Source organism: Gobio gobio (genome assembly GCF_949357685.1).
Source record: "Gobio gobio genome assembly, chromosome: 12".
Classification (NCBI taxonomy): Eukaryota; Metazoa; Chordata; class Actinopteri; order Cypriniformes; family Gobionidae; genus Gobio; species Gobio gobio.
Window position 1 is genome coordinate 23,701,767 of NC_137105.1, and position 18,217 is coordinate 23,719,983.

The 18,217-nt window shown below is 37.6% G+C and overlaps 1 protein-coding gene across 5 annotated transcripts in view; it reads right to left on the bottom strand.

Annotated features, from left to right (window-relative positions):
* The window catches only part of fynb (FYN proto-oncogene, Src family tyrosine kinase b), a 116,877-nt gene that overhangs the window by 84,766 nt on the left and 13,894 nt on the right, over window positions 1–18,217 (bottom strand). For 3 of the 5 annotated variants that reach the window (XM_079831500.1, XM_079831498.1, XM_079831503.1), the window contains exon 2: window positions 2,595–2,657. The exons of the other annotated variants lie outside the window; for them this stretch is intronic. The gene's annotated coding sequence lies outside the window, so the exon portion shown is untranslated. The remainder of the gene's footprint in view (window positions 1–2,594; window positions 2,658–18,217) is intronic. 5 annotated transcript variants of the gene reach the window in all.

Genomic DNA, 18,217 nt, shown 5'->3' on the forward strand with positions numbered 1-18,217 from the left:
CTGAGGAGATGAAACTGATGAGGAAGATTATTTACAAAGCAATCTCTAGTGGCAGCGGTGATAGTCCTGCCATATTTGAAACGAGGGGGTGGCTTTGCAGCCTTTGCTAAATTAAGTATGCACAATACTTGGTAATGATCTGAGATGTCATCGCTCTGCTGAAGAAAAGGTCAAGGTTCAAAACTATTTTAGTGTGGCCCCAGCTTAAGGGTTAAAAGTTGCCTTTTGAGTCAGCGCCTGTTCCTTCTGCTCCATTTCATTTCATCAGAGCTTTGTCTTCATTGACAATTTTGGCACAGAAATTACACTGAACCAGCACAGAACCAGAACTGTTGAATTCCTTACGGTTCTCATTCCTACATGATGCTGTTTCAATCTTCATCTAGCTCTAGAGCATAAATCATCACAGACTCCGCTCACCCTGGGCACCGCCTGTTTGAACTGTTACCATCAGGACGGCGACTCCGATCACTGGCCACTAGAACATCTAGGCACAGGAACAGTTTTTTCCCACAGGCCATTTCCCCCTTGAACAGTTAAATACCACCCCCCATATAGAATTTGTATTACTATGTTCTTGTTGTGTTTGTATTGTATATGTGCACTGGAAGCTTCAGCACCAAGAAAAATTCCTTGTGTGTGCAAGCACACTTGGCAATAAAGCTCTTACTGAAACTTATACTGATAATACTCATTCAGAATGTGCTTATTGGAGCCAGAGGTCTGGTTTAATGCAAGTAGGCCCTGGGTTCTCTTTATTATTCAGTAGGAGTGTCAGGCCTGCTGAGATGCCCACTCCAAATATCTTTGATGTGCAGCTACCCACAGACACTACCCAGCAGGCCCTGGGTTTAAAACGCTGACCAGTGTGTTTCTCTTCTTAGACAAGAAAAAAAGAAAAACAAGACCAAAAGAGAGAGACCCAAGGGGCATAGGACAGTAGTAAGCAGCTCCACTATTATAACGTATGGAACACGTGACTCACTGAAAGGTCAAACACACACACACACACACACACACACACACACACACACACACACACACACACACACACACACACACACACACACACACACACACACACACACACACACACACACACACACACACACACACAGACACAGACACAGACACAGACACAGACACAGACACAGACACAGACACAGACACAGACACAGACACAGACACAGACACAGACACAGACACACACACACACACAGACACAGACACAGACACAGACACAGACACAGACACACACAGACACAGACACAGACACACACACACACACACACACACACACACACAAACACACACACACACACACACACACACACACACACACACACACACACACACACACACACACACACGTCTAATCACTTCAGTATGTCTTAGCTAGCCCAAATTACCTCACAAAAACACATATACTCTCTCACAGTCAAATGCACACACACCCCTTTTAAACAGTTTTCAGCACAGTTCATATGACTTCACATACACACATTCATGTTTTCTTTCCACAGAGAAGACACACCCTACACTGAACTCTATCCAACATTATATCACACATGTTTACTAAATGATGCTTAATGATCTTAATGACGACATACAATAGACCTTTACTGCCCTACAAACAAATTTTTGCCCATTTTCTTTGCTGATTTTGGGGAAATCTGTGGAATTATGTGGAACTATGTGGAACAGATTGAAACATGGTGAACTGTGTAAACAGAGCTAAGTACTACACATAACCATTTAGCCAAAATATTTAATACATGAACAAGCATGGAATGGGAATATAGAACCAATTTGTGGGCCATTTATTTTAGTGTAAGTGTGTGATAATCAATATGCAGAATTTATGTTAACTTATAATAATAAATTGTTGGACTACAATAAACAGTAATACACATTATGAATATTCTAATGACAACAACCACAAGTACTAATTATTCTTATATTACTAGTTGTTTTAGAAGATATAAGTGGTCAAAAAATACATTTTAACATGTTTATGCCAACCTGATCTCGTGAGAATACAACTATTTTACAATTTCATATCAATTCATATGATGTGATTCATATTGAAATAAAATTTTTAGGAAAAAATTAAGCATGAAGCTCCACCCCAAACCAATGCCTAAACTGCAAATTGTACGGAAACATACAAATAAGATTGTATGATTTTAACCATCAATTCGCCAAAACAAATGGTTACGAATAGCCTTGGTTAGTTGGTTACAGTTGTTAACGGTTTAGGACACTATACATTTCTCATGTGAGTAAAAATGGCTGTTAAGTAAAAAGTTGAGTAAGCAACAAAAAAATAAAAATTAAATAAAATAAACTTTCTTTTCGTGATTACCATTATTTCCATTTAAACACACAGTAGTATTGTTTCGTTGAGTCCTATTCTTTGGAGCCCCACAAAAATGCACAACAGTTTGATTATGGGTAAAATTAAAGTTCTCCCTCTAGTTATAAATGTTGGGTTTTGAAATTTTGTGTAGATCTTAAGTGAGTTCTGTGGGTGTAGATTCATGTGCGCCTGCCTAAAGCCTTTCACACCTAAAAATACACAGTGTTTTACACACCTGTATTTAGAGCACAGCACAATCCTTATTTCCTCCACATTTCTTTGCGTTCAAAAGAGAATCCTGAGAGAAAAAGAAAGAGAAAAACAGATTAATATTACATGTATAATGTGATAAACAGCTTTATGGACCGCTTTGATCTGGATTATGGAACTTTTGTGAAGAACTGCCAAAAAATAATAAGAGACACATTTCAATCACTTTGGGGCAGTTTAATCACAAACAACCTTTCTACATCCCCGTACTCAATAGTATTCAGCTGCTATTTTTAGTGACAGATTACATCACGATGGTCCTCACCAGACAGAGTCAAACACATCGCAAATAAACACAGTCCTAGTCAACTATATCTAGACTTTTGAAAATCTGTAGGGCTGCACGATATATAAAATGTTTACAATTTTCAAATTAACTTATCATCAACCCAAGGGTGCACCTATGGGTATAGCCTCTAACATGCTCTCTCTCGTAGGAAAAGTCCTGCCAGACGTAGGCAGAAGTACCGCCCCCATGTTTACAAGCGCTCGTGCGAAGACTAATACAAATGCCCTTTAGCAAAAAAAGGTAAAACAACGATATCGGATGATTTTGAAGTTGAAAATTGAGAAGGTGGATTGGTTTTTAGCGGTTCTCATTGCCGTGGTAACTTAAGCAACATGACTAACCTGTTAAACCTAGAGCAGGTTTTATTCTGGGTTAGAGATCGCAAACCAAAATGGTACCAATCAGCTGTGAGTAAAGTGACATGTATCTGATGCCATACATTTTTTTCACTAAATTGCTGTAATTTGGAGCAAGAGATACAGGGGGAGTGGCTTTAGAGACAAAATTGCACATATTTTGCAGCAAATTATTTATTACATAATATATGAATTATAATTGTGTATAATTTATTTAATTTAATTTAATTTATTATTATTATTATATTATTAAATTATTATATTAATTTGCAATTAATATTAAACTAAATAAATATATATATTTTTTTTCCAGCTGCCTTTTAAAACTCTCGCGGCAGCAGCAGTGTTTCTTTCAGCCTTGAAAAATGCATTTAAATTCATTATATTTTTTTTATAACGATCTCTTAATCTTCAGCAGAGAAGTGAATTGTGCTGCTTTCTCAATCAAACTGACATCAATCAATCATGTTCTGTGTGATTGGTTGTTTATCACAAACTCTGGATCAAACTCTGAGTTGACAGAGAATGTTTATACCAGGTGTTGTGAGCCTGCTGAACCTGATCTAAACCAGGTTGGTTTGTGTGTTTTTTTCAACTCTAAACCTACTCTGAAACTCAGAGTTTGTTCAACTAAATTCCTGCAATGGGCCTCTGTGTTACTGTTCCAATTATTATTTGTTTTAAGATGGGGTTGAACAATCTGTGGATTGTTTGATTATGAACACCTGATAATACTCCCTGTTGTGTATAAATAAAAAAATAAGGTACACTGAAGAAGGCTGCTAGGCTCCGAATGAATTCAGACCCAGCCTCATTGTAACCAGACAGCATGTCCCTCGTGTTCACACATCACATTCTTTTTTAAAAAAGTTAAAGAAAATATGTTGGTGTGCCGTCTTAATATCCATTTTGTCACAAAACAGATACCAAAAACAACCTTGAGGTTCAGAGATCTTCACCCAGACATTGTATGTGTAGAGAAGGCAGAGGGAAATCTATAATTGAGGGTTGAGTTGTATTTTTAGAACAGCTTAGATGTAAACTAAAGGAAGCGATCGCTCTGTATGGCTCACAGAAAAGAAAACCTTTCATTTTCTGCCGGTTACACAAGGACTGTTTGTGAGTATGTGCATTGGACTAATACGAAAACTACAAGTAATGCAAATAGAAATAAGTTGGTATTGGGATAACAGAAACTAGACTCAAATACATGACTCAAAACCTGACCTGAATTATTTTTAATTATTTTAGTACATGGTAAATAAAATTGGAAACCCTTTAAAACCCACCTACACATCCTTCTTAAATCAGTGTCTGAACGAACGGACGGACAGACAGACAGACAGACAGACAGATAGATAGGATAGAGAGAGATTAAAATTCAAAATCACAATTACACTAGTATGTGTCAGGATGTATGTCATTTATTCACTCTACATGTTCAGTCTTCCTCATTCTAGGTCTAGTGAGCTCCCAAGCATACACTACTCTCTTTTTCAATCCTCAATTTGTTCTTCTCTCCCCATCTCTATCAACATGTGGGGTTCTCGTGAAGATGCAGTCCTGAGGGTGTCAACATTCACACACACACACACACACACGTGGGGTTTTCATGTTTTATGGGGACTTTCCATAGGTGTAATGGTTTTTATACTGTATAAACTGTATATTCTATCCCCCTACACTGCCCCTTCCCCTAAACCTACCCATCACAGGAGACATTCTGCATTTTTACATTTTCAAAAAACATCACTGAGTCTGATTTATAAGATGTTTTCCTCATGGGGACCAGCAAATGTCCCCACAAGGACGAGGATTTCGGATATTGCCATCTTTGTGGGGACATTTTGTCCCCATAACGTAGGGATTACCAGTCCACCCACCCACCCACACGTCTGGTGCGCTATCCTTCTGGGGACTCGCCATAGGCGTTATTGTTTTTATACCATACATACTGTACATTCTATCCCCCTACACTGCCCCTACCCCTAAACCTACCCATCACAGGAGACATTCTGCATTTTTACATTTTCAAAAAACATAATTTAGTATGTTTATGAATCTATTTACATTATGGGGACCGCTGGCTGGTCCCCACAATGTAGGTGATCTCAGGTTTTACTATCCTTGTGGGGACATTTGGTCCCCACAATGTAATATAAACAAACACACACACGTCACACACACACTCTTTATATGTCAGAGAGAGGGCAGCTCAGACCATAGGCAACAGGAGAGAGAGCAAAAAAAAAAAAATCTCAGATTCAAATGAATGTTATTTACTGACTGATAGTGGCATGGCGGGATATTCACTGCTGAAGGCACAAAGCTGCACTGTTGCCTGCAAACAACACATATGCACATGTATGAATGATCTAAAACACAGCAAGACAATTCACAACATGAATTATGCACCAAAAACCTCCAGAGACATACAGATGTCTTTTGTTTGAGTCTGTACAATGTAAATACTTGACGTAGCAGAGCTCAACAGGAATAGAGGATTTCATTAATTCCTGTAATGCACCAAAATTCTTGAACTGAAATTCTTGGTTGAAACAGACATTTTTCAAAATCTGATGAAAGCAGAAACCATAAATGAAAAATGTCAATTTTAAATTGGCCTTTGTTTCGAATAATCAATTCTATTAGTTAGTGTAGTTAACTTATGTTTGTGCAGTGTTGATCGTAATATTTACTTAGAACTATTTCAAACAGATATCTTGCCTTTTAACTATAATGAACATCAGAACAAACAGAACATCAAGGAACTCTCAAATTGGTTTATGTATTCCACGTTATGTTGTGTTAGCAACTGATATAATGCAGAAGAGTGTATGTGCCTAAACAGTTTGAGAAAAGGAAATTATTACTGGTCTTTACTTACCAGCTAGCAAATATATGCAGCCATCTTTTTTTTTGGTGAATGCATTATCGATTCATAAGAGAGTAGACAAACCAGCACTAACGAGAGAGCGAAAATAATGCAACACAAGTGTGCTTGTTAATAAAGACCTTTTTGAAAACTCCCTGGCTATTCTGTGTTTTGGTTATGTCCACAAAACTTGACAGAATCTCAGAGCTTGACCAGTTACCAAAACTCTTCTAAAACTATCGAACTAGAACAATCTGACCAGTGTAAAAGCAGCTGACAACCTCAGACTAGTTTAAGGTGCATTTTCTGTGTATATCAATACTTATGCCCCCATTTTTTTGTAATGAATCTAAGAAATTTGTAACAGATTGGACATTTTGCCACCTTTTTGGCAGAAGAGAGGACAAAAGTGAGCAAAAGACTCACATGTAAAAAATTATAAATAAACGCTACAAGTAGTCTTGTCAAAAGATACCAGCTTACCTCCAGTACCAATATTATAGAGTACTAGATCAATTCGGTAGCCTCTGATAGGCAGCAATTTTTAAATGCTCCAAATGTATATTTGTCAAAGTTTTTTATTTACAACATGATTTTTTTTTTAAAGTGCTGTTGCCTTCACAGACATGTCTGTTGATTGCTTTAATCCAATGGTCAATCAGACGTGCCTAAGTTAGTCAGAATTCACTCAAAATGTGTATGCTTCTTGAGTTCTGCATGCTCACAACTACCTTCCTAATGCCTGATACAGACTGTGCGATTTTGGCAATCCTATAAGATCATTACATGTTTATGTTTTGTACCCAAACCCAAACAAGTCAATGGTTTAGGTAAAAAGGGTGTTTGATAAGAGACCAAATGTGGCTGTGTTTGTGTGATTCAGTTTTGGCCATGAGGACTGTGAGGATCAAACTGTTCCAGCTAATTTAATTCCTCTAGAAAGTCTGCTCCCCAGACAGCAATCGCAATCAGCCACAAACACACAAAGTCTGTTATAATGACACACCATTAGACCTGTCACGATTATAAAAATAATCGTTTGATCGCGATTAATTGGTCTAATCGCGGTCATTACAGGTGATCGTTATTATTGCCCACTATTAGAAGACACAAGGGGGCCCTGTAGTTAGTAGCGGGAAGTTCGGATCATTTTACAGACTCGGATCTTTGAATCTCGTTCAGCAAAATGAAAAAAAAAAAAATTTGAGTCATTTCAGCATAACAGGAAGAACGAAAGACTCGGACCCCGCGGAATGCGAACCTCGAAAGATGAACTAATAATTTCTCTTTCCGGTTCTGACAGCATAGGACTGACAGGAAGAACGAAAGACTCAACCCGAACTCGAGGGATGAACTAACATTTTCTGTTTCATGTACAGAACCTATGGGATTTTGCGCACACGCGCGGCCAACAAAATGAACGGATCACTCTCTGAGACAACTCGGTAGTCCCGAGTCATATTAAGAATCATTCGTTCATGAACGACGTACCTGCAGCACTCTACTTCTACCGGTCTCCCTCTGAATTCATTACGCTGAGCATTACGTTCAAATTATATTGCCCTGTTGATTTCTCCATCCTGAGTTAGAGCAGCCCAGTTATTCAACAAAGATGGATTTAGTTTCAAAGCCGAAAACGACAACGCCAATCAACATGACATCATGGCTTTGCTTAACTTTCTAAAGCCAAATGGCGTGTTATCTGTACGCATTTTGAGCTATCCGCGTGTATGTCTACGCTGTGTGATTCCGCGTGTATGTGTACGCCGAAACAAACCATAATCTCCACGTGTATGTCTACGCAGTGTGATTCCGCGTGTATGTGTACGCCGAAACAAACCATAATCTCCACGTGTATGTCTACGCAGTGTGATTCCGCTTGTATGTGTACGCCGAAACGAACCATCATCTCCGCGTGTATGTCTACGCCGTGTGATTCCGCGTGAATGTAAATGGATTTATAAACATACTAAATTATGTTTTTTTTTTTGAAAATGTAAAAGTGCAGAATGTTTCTTGTGATGGGTAGGTTTAGGGGCTTAGGTTTAAGTGTGTGTGTGTGTGTGTGTGTGTGTGTGTGTGTGTGTGTGTGTGTGTGATGGGTAGGGGCAGTGTAGGGGGATAGAATGAAACGGCGTTGATAAACACGTTAAAAAGCGATTATGCGTCTTGATAGCACTCCAAAATGGCATAGCGAATTGGGGTGTCATACATAGGTTTCCTTTAATTTCCAAGTTGGCGAGAAAGTAGCCTACATGTGCATATGTGCAACAAGTACTGCTTCTGAAAGAATGTTCAGTACAGCTGGCAACATTGTCACCCCAGTTAGATGCTGTCTTAAGCCAGAAAAAGTCAACATGCTAGTGTTTCTTTCCCGTAATCTACCAAGCCATTAAGGAGCATGATTGTTTTTATTTCATAATTTGATTTTTATGGCCTGTTCTGTTATGGTCATAGTTTATATTTGTGATTCATTGTTTCTGTTATTTACAGAATTTTCAAAGTTGTAAAATATATTTATATTTTACTTTAGTTTGGTATGAGATATTGACAGTCCTTTATGTGTTATGGTAAATTTATGGTGATTGTTTCTATTATTTATACTTTCATATACATTTACATTGTTTCTTTAAATGTACACATTTCTGAAAAATACATATTTTTCATTGATTAAATTACTTTAATATTTAAAGGCTTTAAGTGTATTAATGTGTTATTGCAAGTGACAACTTACAAGGGATTCAATTAAATAATCACAACAATTTGTATGACAATTAATCGACAAAGCCCTAAAACAGGCAATTAATCGCCAAAGCCCTAAAACAGACAATTAATCGTCATAATCGCAATTATTTATTGGACAATTAATCGTCAGCCAAATTTCATAATCGTGACAGCCCTACACACCATATCACTAAAGACAGAGTGGCAAATCTATCTCCTTTTTAATATTTTGAGTTTAGTAGGCTAAGCTCCCCACCAAGACATGCGCTATATATTTCGCCTCCAGACCGTCTAATTTAATCCAGACACAAGGAACACCCTAAACGGCTATCATATTTGGCCATCAAATGTGTGGATGTGTGTATGTAACCATGCAGCACATAAAGAGTTTCAAGTTTTAAAATTTGTTCAACAAACAAATTTTACACCCGACAAACCTCAAGTAGATATTTAAAAAATTAATTCTGAACAAATTACAAAGTCAAACTTATTGAGGGTAACAACTTTAGTTGTTCCATGCAGTTAAATATCATTATGTACACATTAACAAATTAAATAATTAAAAGGAAAGCATTAAAGTATTTTTCTAGAAAAGTAATGTTTTCTTATTTCTTGTTAACGTTGTTTAATTAATAACTAGTGCTGGGCATCGATTAATTTTTTTTTACTAATTAATCAAAAAATTTTCTGTAATTAATCGCGATTAATCGCAAGTTTTTAATATTTTAATATTTTGATATTGTAATAATTTCAGTTATTCTCCAAATTAATGTATAAACAATTTAAAGACAGCATATTTTAAATATGTGTTGTATTGCCATCTTTTTATGAATGAAGGCCAGTATCACTGATACTAAAGTCTCTATGAAACATTAATGACATTACATTACAGTATAACTGAAAGCTCCCAATTTCAACATTTATTAGGCTTTAAAAAACAACTTTTAATTTAAGTGAACTTAAAACAATCATGTAACGCTAAGCAAAAATGGATATAAAAACGGACGCTGCGTTATTTGCGTTAAATATTTTTAATGCGTTAAGATGAAAAAATTAATCGCCCGCGTTAACGCGTTAATTTGCCCAGCCCTATTAATAACACAATATAAATAAGCAGGTCTGTTTGTAAACTGCAAGGCCTAATACACAGATCCAGTAGCTTGTTACATTACAAAAAAAATTCCCCACTAGTTTACTTTAAACTAGGGATGCACCGGTTGACCGGCAAAAAAACGGAACCGGCCGGTTTTCTTTGTATTTTTCTGCCGATTTATCCGGAAGTGCGCCCGCATGCACATACGCCTATATTGCAATCATTCGCGAACATGTCACTTGTGTGTTACAAACGGAAACTGGAGAACTGAGGGAAGAGACAAGATCCGCTGAAGGGAATGAAGAGCCGCTTTCCTGCGCAAGCTTACCTCTCAGCGCCCTGCACAAGTGTAGATCGTGAGCGTTTGTTCAGCTCAGATCCTCACGTATTGGATCGGATGAGAACGAAACAGACTAACTTGTGACAAAGCCGAAATACTTCTTTTTGTAGCCTAAAGAAGAACATGCTGCACTTTAGAAATGAAATACTATCAGTTCTGTAGCCTATAGGATGATCATTTATATTTGGTAACACTTTAGAATAATGGTCATTAGTTAACATTAGTTAACTACATTAGTTAATATTAACTAATAATGAACTGCACTTATAAAGCGTGTATTAATCTTTGTTAATGTTAATTTCAACATTTACTAATGAGAGATAACTGCATTATTAAAATCTTGTTAACATTAGTTAATGCACTGTGAACTAACATGAACAAACCATGAACAGCTGGATTTATATTAACTAACGTTAACAAAGATGAACAAATACAGTAACAAATGTACTGCTCATAGTTAGTTCATGTTAGTTAATACATTAACTAATGTTAACTAAAGACCATTATTCTGAAGTGTTACCTTTTATTTTACCTTAAAATTACATTGACTTAATTTGATTTAAAAAGCACCTGCTGTAGCATCTTAGTTTTTTTCGTTGCACTAAACATTATTTGATTTAACATTTTGGAACAATAATATACTTTGGTTTTATTGAATTTCAATGGTAAAGACTTTTTTTCTTTACACTGAATTTAAAAACAAATGCTGATTTAAGGAACATCTTTGTTTGGATTGCAGAATATGCAGTTGTTGCCTTTAATTTCACCTTTCAGCCTTTTCATTTCCAATTAAATTTCCTGTTAATTTCAGATTGCGGACTTGTTTTCATTAGCCAAAAGCCAATTTAGCCTGTTAAATACCAAACAAACATCTTGTTCATGTACACTTTCATTACTTTATTGTGTAAAAAAAAAAATCGGAAATCGGTATCGGAATCGGACAGTTTTCTTGAAAAAAATCGGTATCGGAATCGGCCATGTAAAATCATGATCGTGAATCACTACTTTAAACTGACTGTTTACATAAAATGTATTTTGATCAAGAAGTTAATTTGATCACTTCATTTGAACATGCATTGCTGGTGTAAATTTCACAGGAAATTTCCCAGAATAGGAACATATGTGGCCGGCTGGCCGCATGGTATTTTTACACAGAGCTACTGAACTTCTTCAGAAAATGATGTCATGAATTATTACACAACTTGTTTGCAGACACACCATGGCATTAAAACTCACAATACACTCTTGCTCACTCAGCAATCTTGCTGAGAAAGGTAAGGTAGTTAAAGCTAAATACACCTTCATGTCTATATCGAACTGCTTGAAAAACAACATCTGACAATGCAAGAAGAAATGTTAAATACGGTCAATGGGACGGCACACTTAATATGCCCTGGCCAAACATTTCACGTCTGCATTTGCATACTTCTGTAAAGTATGTTTCTAGCTTAAAGGAACTGTATGTAAGAAATGTATTTCAATTAATCATAAAATGGCCATGATATGTCACTAGACATTAAGAAATCATGTTAATTTCAAATACTTATCACTGACAACGGTTGTCCGGCCAAGATATTGTCATTTTAAAAGTGAAGTTGCAGCCCTCAACTGATGTTGATGTTGACATGTGTTTTGGCCTGAAGCGCCACCCTCCACCTATCTACCAATCACGAAGTCCGTAGTGTTTCTGCATTCGGGTTGCCAGCTCTGCTCTAGTTACCACAGCTGCAGCTGCAAACTTTTTGGATAAACAATGTCTAACTTTATGAAACCTAAACGACCTCGTTATGAATCAGAAAAACGTTGTGACCGTGTCCAAAATAAAACAAGGATTTGTATAAGAGATGCCTTTGAAAGACGGAGACGGCTGAAAACTGAGAATAATTTGAAGACTGATGCCAACGTTGCTAATTTTCTCCTGGACAGGTAAGGTTCATCTATGTTTGGCTAACTTGTACTTAAAGCTACACGATGTAACTTTTCCGTCCACTAGAGGTCGCCTGTTCAAAACAAAGGCGTAGTTTGATGACGCCACGTTTGAGCGCAGAATCTTGGGACATGTGGTCTTCAGCTCACAGCCGGTGGAAAACAATCAGGATAGGACTCGGGCAGAAATCATGTTCATGGATGCGATTATTAACATTACTGTAGTGAAGCAGAGCAGGGCCGAGTGTTGTGGAGCTGAGCAAGGCCGCAGGAGCGATTGAAGAGCGGGACTGTTATTATGGCATAGTTGCCGGCGGGACTTTTATTATGACACGGTTGCCGGCGCAACTTCCTCTTTTCCAGTCATGAGTGAGGTAACGCAACTCTGTTTATCGTATTAGATATATCTGAGTGTGTTGAAAAGGAAGTTATGACGTTCTCTCTGCGGCTGCTATGACACTTGTTCACACTGCAGTGAGAGTAAAGTGTTTCACTGAATAAAACCGGAAACCGAGGGTGACGCAGATATGACGCAATCGACTCCCTCACACGCATAGCTCACACGTCCCGGCTCCTTGGTTAAAATAGCAATTTCTCACGATTTACAAATAGTTGGAAACATTTGGGATATTCTAAGTACTCAACTGAACAAAATATATAACACTGGCCTAGTGGTTTCTGGATATTTTACTGCAAAAATCCTACATAGTTCACCTTTAATGTAAATGAACATTTCAAATATTCATGACAGTCGAACAAAGTTATGCATGTTCGTGCAAAGTAACGTTAGGTTAGCGCAGATGGAGGAGGTGGGTCATTGAATTGAAAAGGTAACGTTAAGGAATTGTTTGGTAAATAAAAACGGCGAGTCGTCATTGCTAACATTAGTAATGCATTATCAGAGCCCGTTTCTCTGTCATTATGCTGGGACGCTGAGGAAAACAACATTAGCACGCCTATTATGGCAATGTGAAAACGTATTTGAGACAGTAGCCTAACGTTACCTCTGTAAAAATTATTCCTCATTCGTTCTTTGCATATATAGTGGACAGAACATGCTGCAAGTTGACCTGTATGACCATTGCAAATGTTATTTAGCTTTGCTGTAATTTTACTATAGTTTTTTTTTTTTACGTGGGTATGTACTGTCACATACGAGCGTTCATATTTACGATTATATTTGGCTAATCGCTAGGGATGTGACGATGAGGAAATTTTCCCACCGGTTAATCGACGTGTGACAAATTACGTCATCCCAGAGTGTCGGACTCGAAAGTAAACAATGCGCGCTCTGTGCGGCCGTGCACATTTTACTTTCGGTTTTGAATTAGCGCCAATTCGGTGGCGGGTTGCTTGAATTGTGGGTTCATTAGCCTATTATTTTATATGAAAAACACAAAAACAAAACAAATGACAAACTCCCTTAAATAGGCGCTTTTACGTTTCGCTTTGAAACCAAATCTTCCGCGATCATCTCAGCTCCTCACTCTTAAATCTGATGAATGACTCCTTCCGAGACTCACGATCGGGTCATGCTTTATTAAGCAGACACGTTCAGTTTTAATTTGTATTGTCTGTTCTCTAACTGAACTAAATTATTTAATTAGGATAAAAAACAAAAAAACGACGGTGGGGCGGTGCCACGGTGGGCAAGTGATGTAAGCGGTGTTGAGTCTGAACACCGGTAACACCGGCAACACCGACTATCGTAGCAAGCCTACTAATCGCCATTAGTAAATTTTTGCGATTCATAATTACTTCACAAAACATCACTCTTGAAGCATAAACATAATTTACAGAAAGAAAAAAAACCTTGTCACTTGCCATTGAAAGCTCCTTGTAGCAGCCTACGTTCCTGCTGGATCCTGCAGCCTATCTGGTAACCTCGAGTCAGGGGGAGGGGGAGAGGGGATACACCGCTCAACAGTAATTTGAAAGTGATTGCAGTACCAGTTTTGGCCACAGTCCTACATACAGCTCCTTTAAGGCAACAAAGTGGCCAATTGTTAAGTGTCTCTATGGATTAGCTGATGGTCTCTCTCAAAGAACAGGCATACGCTCCCTATGCAAGGGCAGAGCAGTGCACGTGGACCGTGGTGATAAGTGATGACATCAGCAGAGGCTGGAAGTGGGGCAGCTGAGACAAAAAAAATTATAATTCCGAACCACTCTAGACTTTCCACTGGTCAATTACAGGGTCTGAAAGAACAGCTGGATCAAAAGATGACATTTTCTACACATGGAAATGAATCCAATCAAATCCTGGTGGTCAAGTCTTATAGCATTTCCAGCTAAATATACACCACATCATGGAAGTTAATTGCATTGAGAATGCCATTTCACGTTGATATGACTTTTGTCTTGCAAGTAGTTCACCAGTAGTTCAGCTCATCTGCAGCATGATTTTTCAATTATATTGCGATAAGATAAGATTTTAGTGCAACCAAAAATAATTTTGTTTTTAACTGGTAAGATTGTATTGACTAACAACCTAAATTTCAGTCTGTTCCTTAAAGCTACACTGTGTAACTTATTTAGCTTATTCTTAGCTAAAAACACTTAGTTCTTTCAAAAATATATGTGCTCATTAATGAATATTTACTTCTTTCAAGTAATAAAGTATTCTCGTAAGTTCATAATATGACATTGAAAATACATAAGGGTGAGGGGTTCGAATGCGGGTCTCCATGTTGCCCCTCCATCTTGAAAGTACATTAGCCAAAGAGGGACATACCCGTAAATTCAAGCTTCGCCTTTCGCGTTTTAACACTCGATGGCACTGTGTCGAATGTGGACGAGGTCGAACTGGAAGCCATGTTAATCTTGGACTAAATCGGCCACCGTAGGAGTTAAAACGAAATCGGAATTGAGAGGAACAGAAACTAATATTCACTGGATGGTCATATACCTTTTCACCACTAGATGGGGGAAAATATCACACAGTGTAGCTTTAATAATAATAATACAATAATAATAAAGTAAACACCAGTTTGGATAAACATGAGGGTGAGTAAATAATGACAGAATTTGTAGAATTTGCTTCAACCACTGTTGAATGAGTTTGCAGGTCTGTATTTATAATTGGTAGACTCTTTCCTTCTGCACACTTGGTGAAGGGTGTAATATTATGAGGTTAAAAAAAAACAATTCTCCTTTCCCAACTTAATATGCAAGGGCAACTACAATAAATCATTTGTAGGATGATTTCTCTGAGAAGTGTAAACACTGTGGCTCAAAACACTGCAACACTGGCTCAACCAATGGCATGACTTTGGGATGGCACTACTACTACTACTACTACTTGCAGGAAAAAAGGTGGCAAAATGTGAAAATTTTCAGGAGTCCTGCAAGCTAACATGCAGTACAATCTTTTATTTCATCAAGATTTATGTCAGAAAATCTTGTTAGGCACATATAAAACAGGAATCATTTGATGACATGTTAAACTATTTAAGGATTACAGTGCAGTTCTCAAATGTTAATTAACTTTGCTAATATCCTTCAAGCCATTAAGTTTTACCCATTTGTCAGCAATACGTTTTTTTAAGGAAGTGGAAATAATTTAAAATATAATAATTTAGCATGATCACATATACTTTTATATATATTTATAATTACAGGTTAGAATAAAATTATATTGTTACATTTTGACATAAAAATGTGTTATGCTGAATGACCATGTTTTTTTTACTCTGAATGATATTTTGCCAAAAAGGGAGATAATATTGCCATTGTTCCCATAATTGCAATTGTTTTAATATTAGTTTGTATCATTAAATTAGTTTTAATAATATTGTATTTAAAGAAAATGCAGAAAAAAGCTAGATAAAAAAGAAAGAAAGAGCAGGGAGAGAATGGACAGACTGTATCCTCTTCTTGAGAGAATGGTTGAGAAATAAAATTAAATAAAAGTCCCAATTGTTAAATGAAACATTATATTGTCAGTAGGGCTGCACGATTTGGGGAAAATATTTGCGATTTGAGAATATTTTGCTAATTGCGATTAATTCTGATTAAAATTGCAATTTGCAAAAGAAGCGATTATTATTTGTTTTACTAAAAATACTGTGTTTGACCCCCTTTCGCCTTCAGAACTGCCTTAATTCTACGTGGCATTGATTCAACAAGGTGCTGAAAGCATTCTTTAGAAATGTTGGCCCATATTGATAGGATAGCATCTTGCAGTTGATGGAGATTTGTTGGATGCACATCCAGGGCACGAAGCTCCCGTTCCACCACATCCCAAAGATGCTCTATTGGGTTGAGATCTGGTGACTGTGGGGGCCATTTTAGTACAGTGAACTCATTGTCATGTTTAAGAAACCAATTTGAAATGATTCGAGCTTTGTGACATGGTGCATTATCCTGCTGGAAGTAGCCATCAAAGGATGGGTACATGGTGGTCATAAAGGGATGGACATGGTCAGAAACAATGCTCAGGTAGGCCGTGGCATTTAAACGATGCCCAATTGGCACTAAGGGGCCTAAAGTGTGCCAAGAAAACATCCCCCACACCATTACACCACCACCACCAGCCAGCACGGTGGTAACAAGGCATGATGGATCCATGTTCTCATTCTGTTTACGCCAAATTCTGACTCTACCATCTGAATGTTTCAACAGAAATCAAGACTCATCAGACCAGGCAACATTTTTCCAGTCTTCAACTGTCCAATTTTGGTGAGCTTGTGCAAATTGTAGCCTCTTTTTCCTATTTGTAGTGGAGATGAGTGGTACCCGGTGGGGTCTTCTGCTGTTGTAGCCCATCCGCCTCAAGGTTGTGCGTGTTGTGGCTTCACAAATGCTTTGCTGCATACCTCGGTTGTAACGAGTGGTTATTTCAGTCAAAGTTGCTCTTCTATCAGCTTGAATCAGTCGGCCCATTCTCCCCTGACCTCTAGCATCAACAAGGCATTTTCGCCCACAGGACTGCCGCATACTGGATGTTTTTCCCTTTTCACACCATTCTTTGTAAACCCTAGAAATGGTTGTGCGTGAAAATCCCATTAACTGAGCAGATTGTGAAATACTCAGACCGGCCCGTCTGGCACCAACAACCATGCCACGCTCAAAATTGCTTAAATCACCTTTCTTTCCCATTCTGACATTCAGTTTGGAGTTCAGGAGATTGTCTTGACCAGGACCTAGTGCTGGGCGGTATGAACAAAAATTTATATCACAGTATTTTTCTAAATTATATCGGTTTCAAGGTATATGACGGTATTTTTTCCCCTATGCATGACAGGGTGTTAATCACATTTTCTACTGATTAAGAGAGGAAATACTGCAGGGGATTGACTAGAATACCCTGTTTTACTGTCATGATGAGTGAATATTGTAGAAAAATTCCACACTAGAGTTAATACAGGTTTACAGGTTTACAAAATGATGCTGTGGAGAGACAACAACCAATAAAACACAGACATGCAACACGCTCAGAATTATACTTACAGACACCTGAATATTAAAAGTTGAGTTGAGGGCACCTTAAGCATTTTAAAAATCTAACCCTATATAACAACAAACTGACAAAACGAGGAGAAACGTGGATATTTGCAATACATTTAAGAGGACTCTCTGAACGAATGACACACATCAGTTTAACACAGAAAGAATAACGCAGTTACTTTTTGGCCCATTCTTCTTTGAATTGTCAGTTTATTTATTAACTTACAACATTGTCTTTTGAATAATCCATCGTGTCAGCGCGTTCGTGTTCAGACATAGGTTATCAGTAGCCACGTTTACATGCACACTTTTTTGTCATTCCGATTAAAATCATTCTGATTGAAAGATTCGGTGGACTGTTTACATGAGACGTTATCTAAACCGATCTGGTGTTTACATGTGCTGACTTTCAGTAGGAATCATTTTGTGACATGCGCACACAGTTTGTCTGCCGCCTCAGATTCGTTACGTATCGTGGATCAATAGTTCTGTGTTGGTAATTTTTATATTTATTTATTTTTCTGTAGGCGGACATGC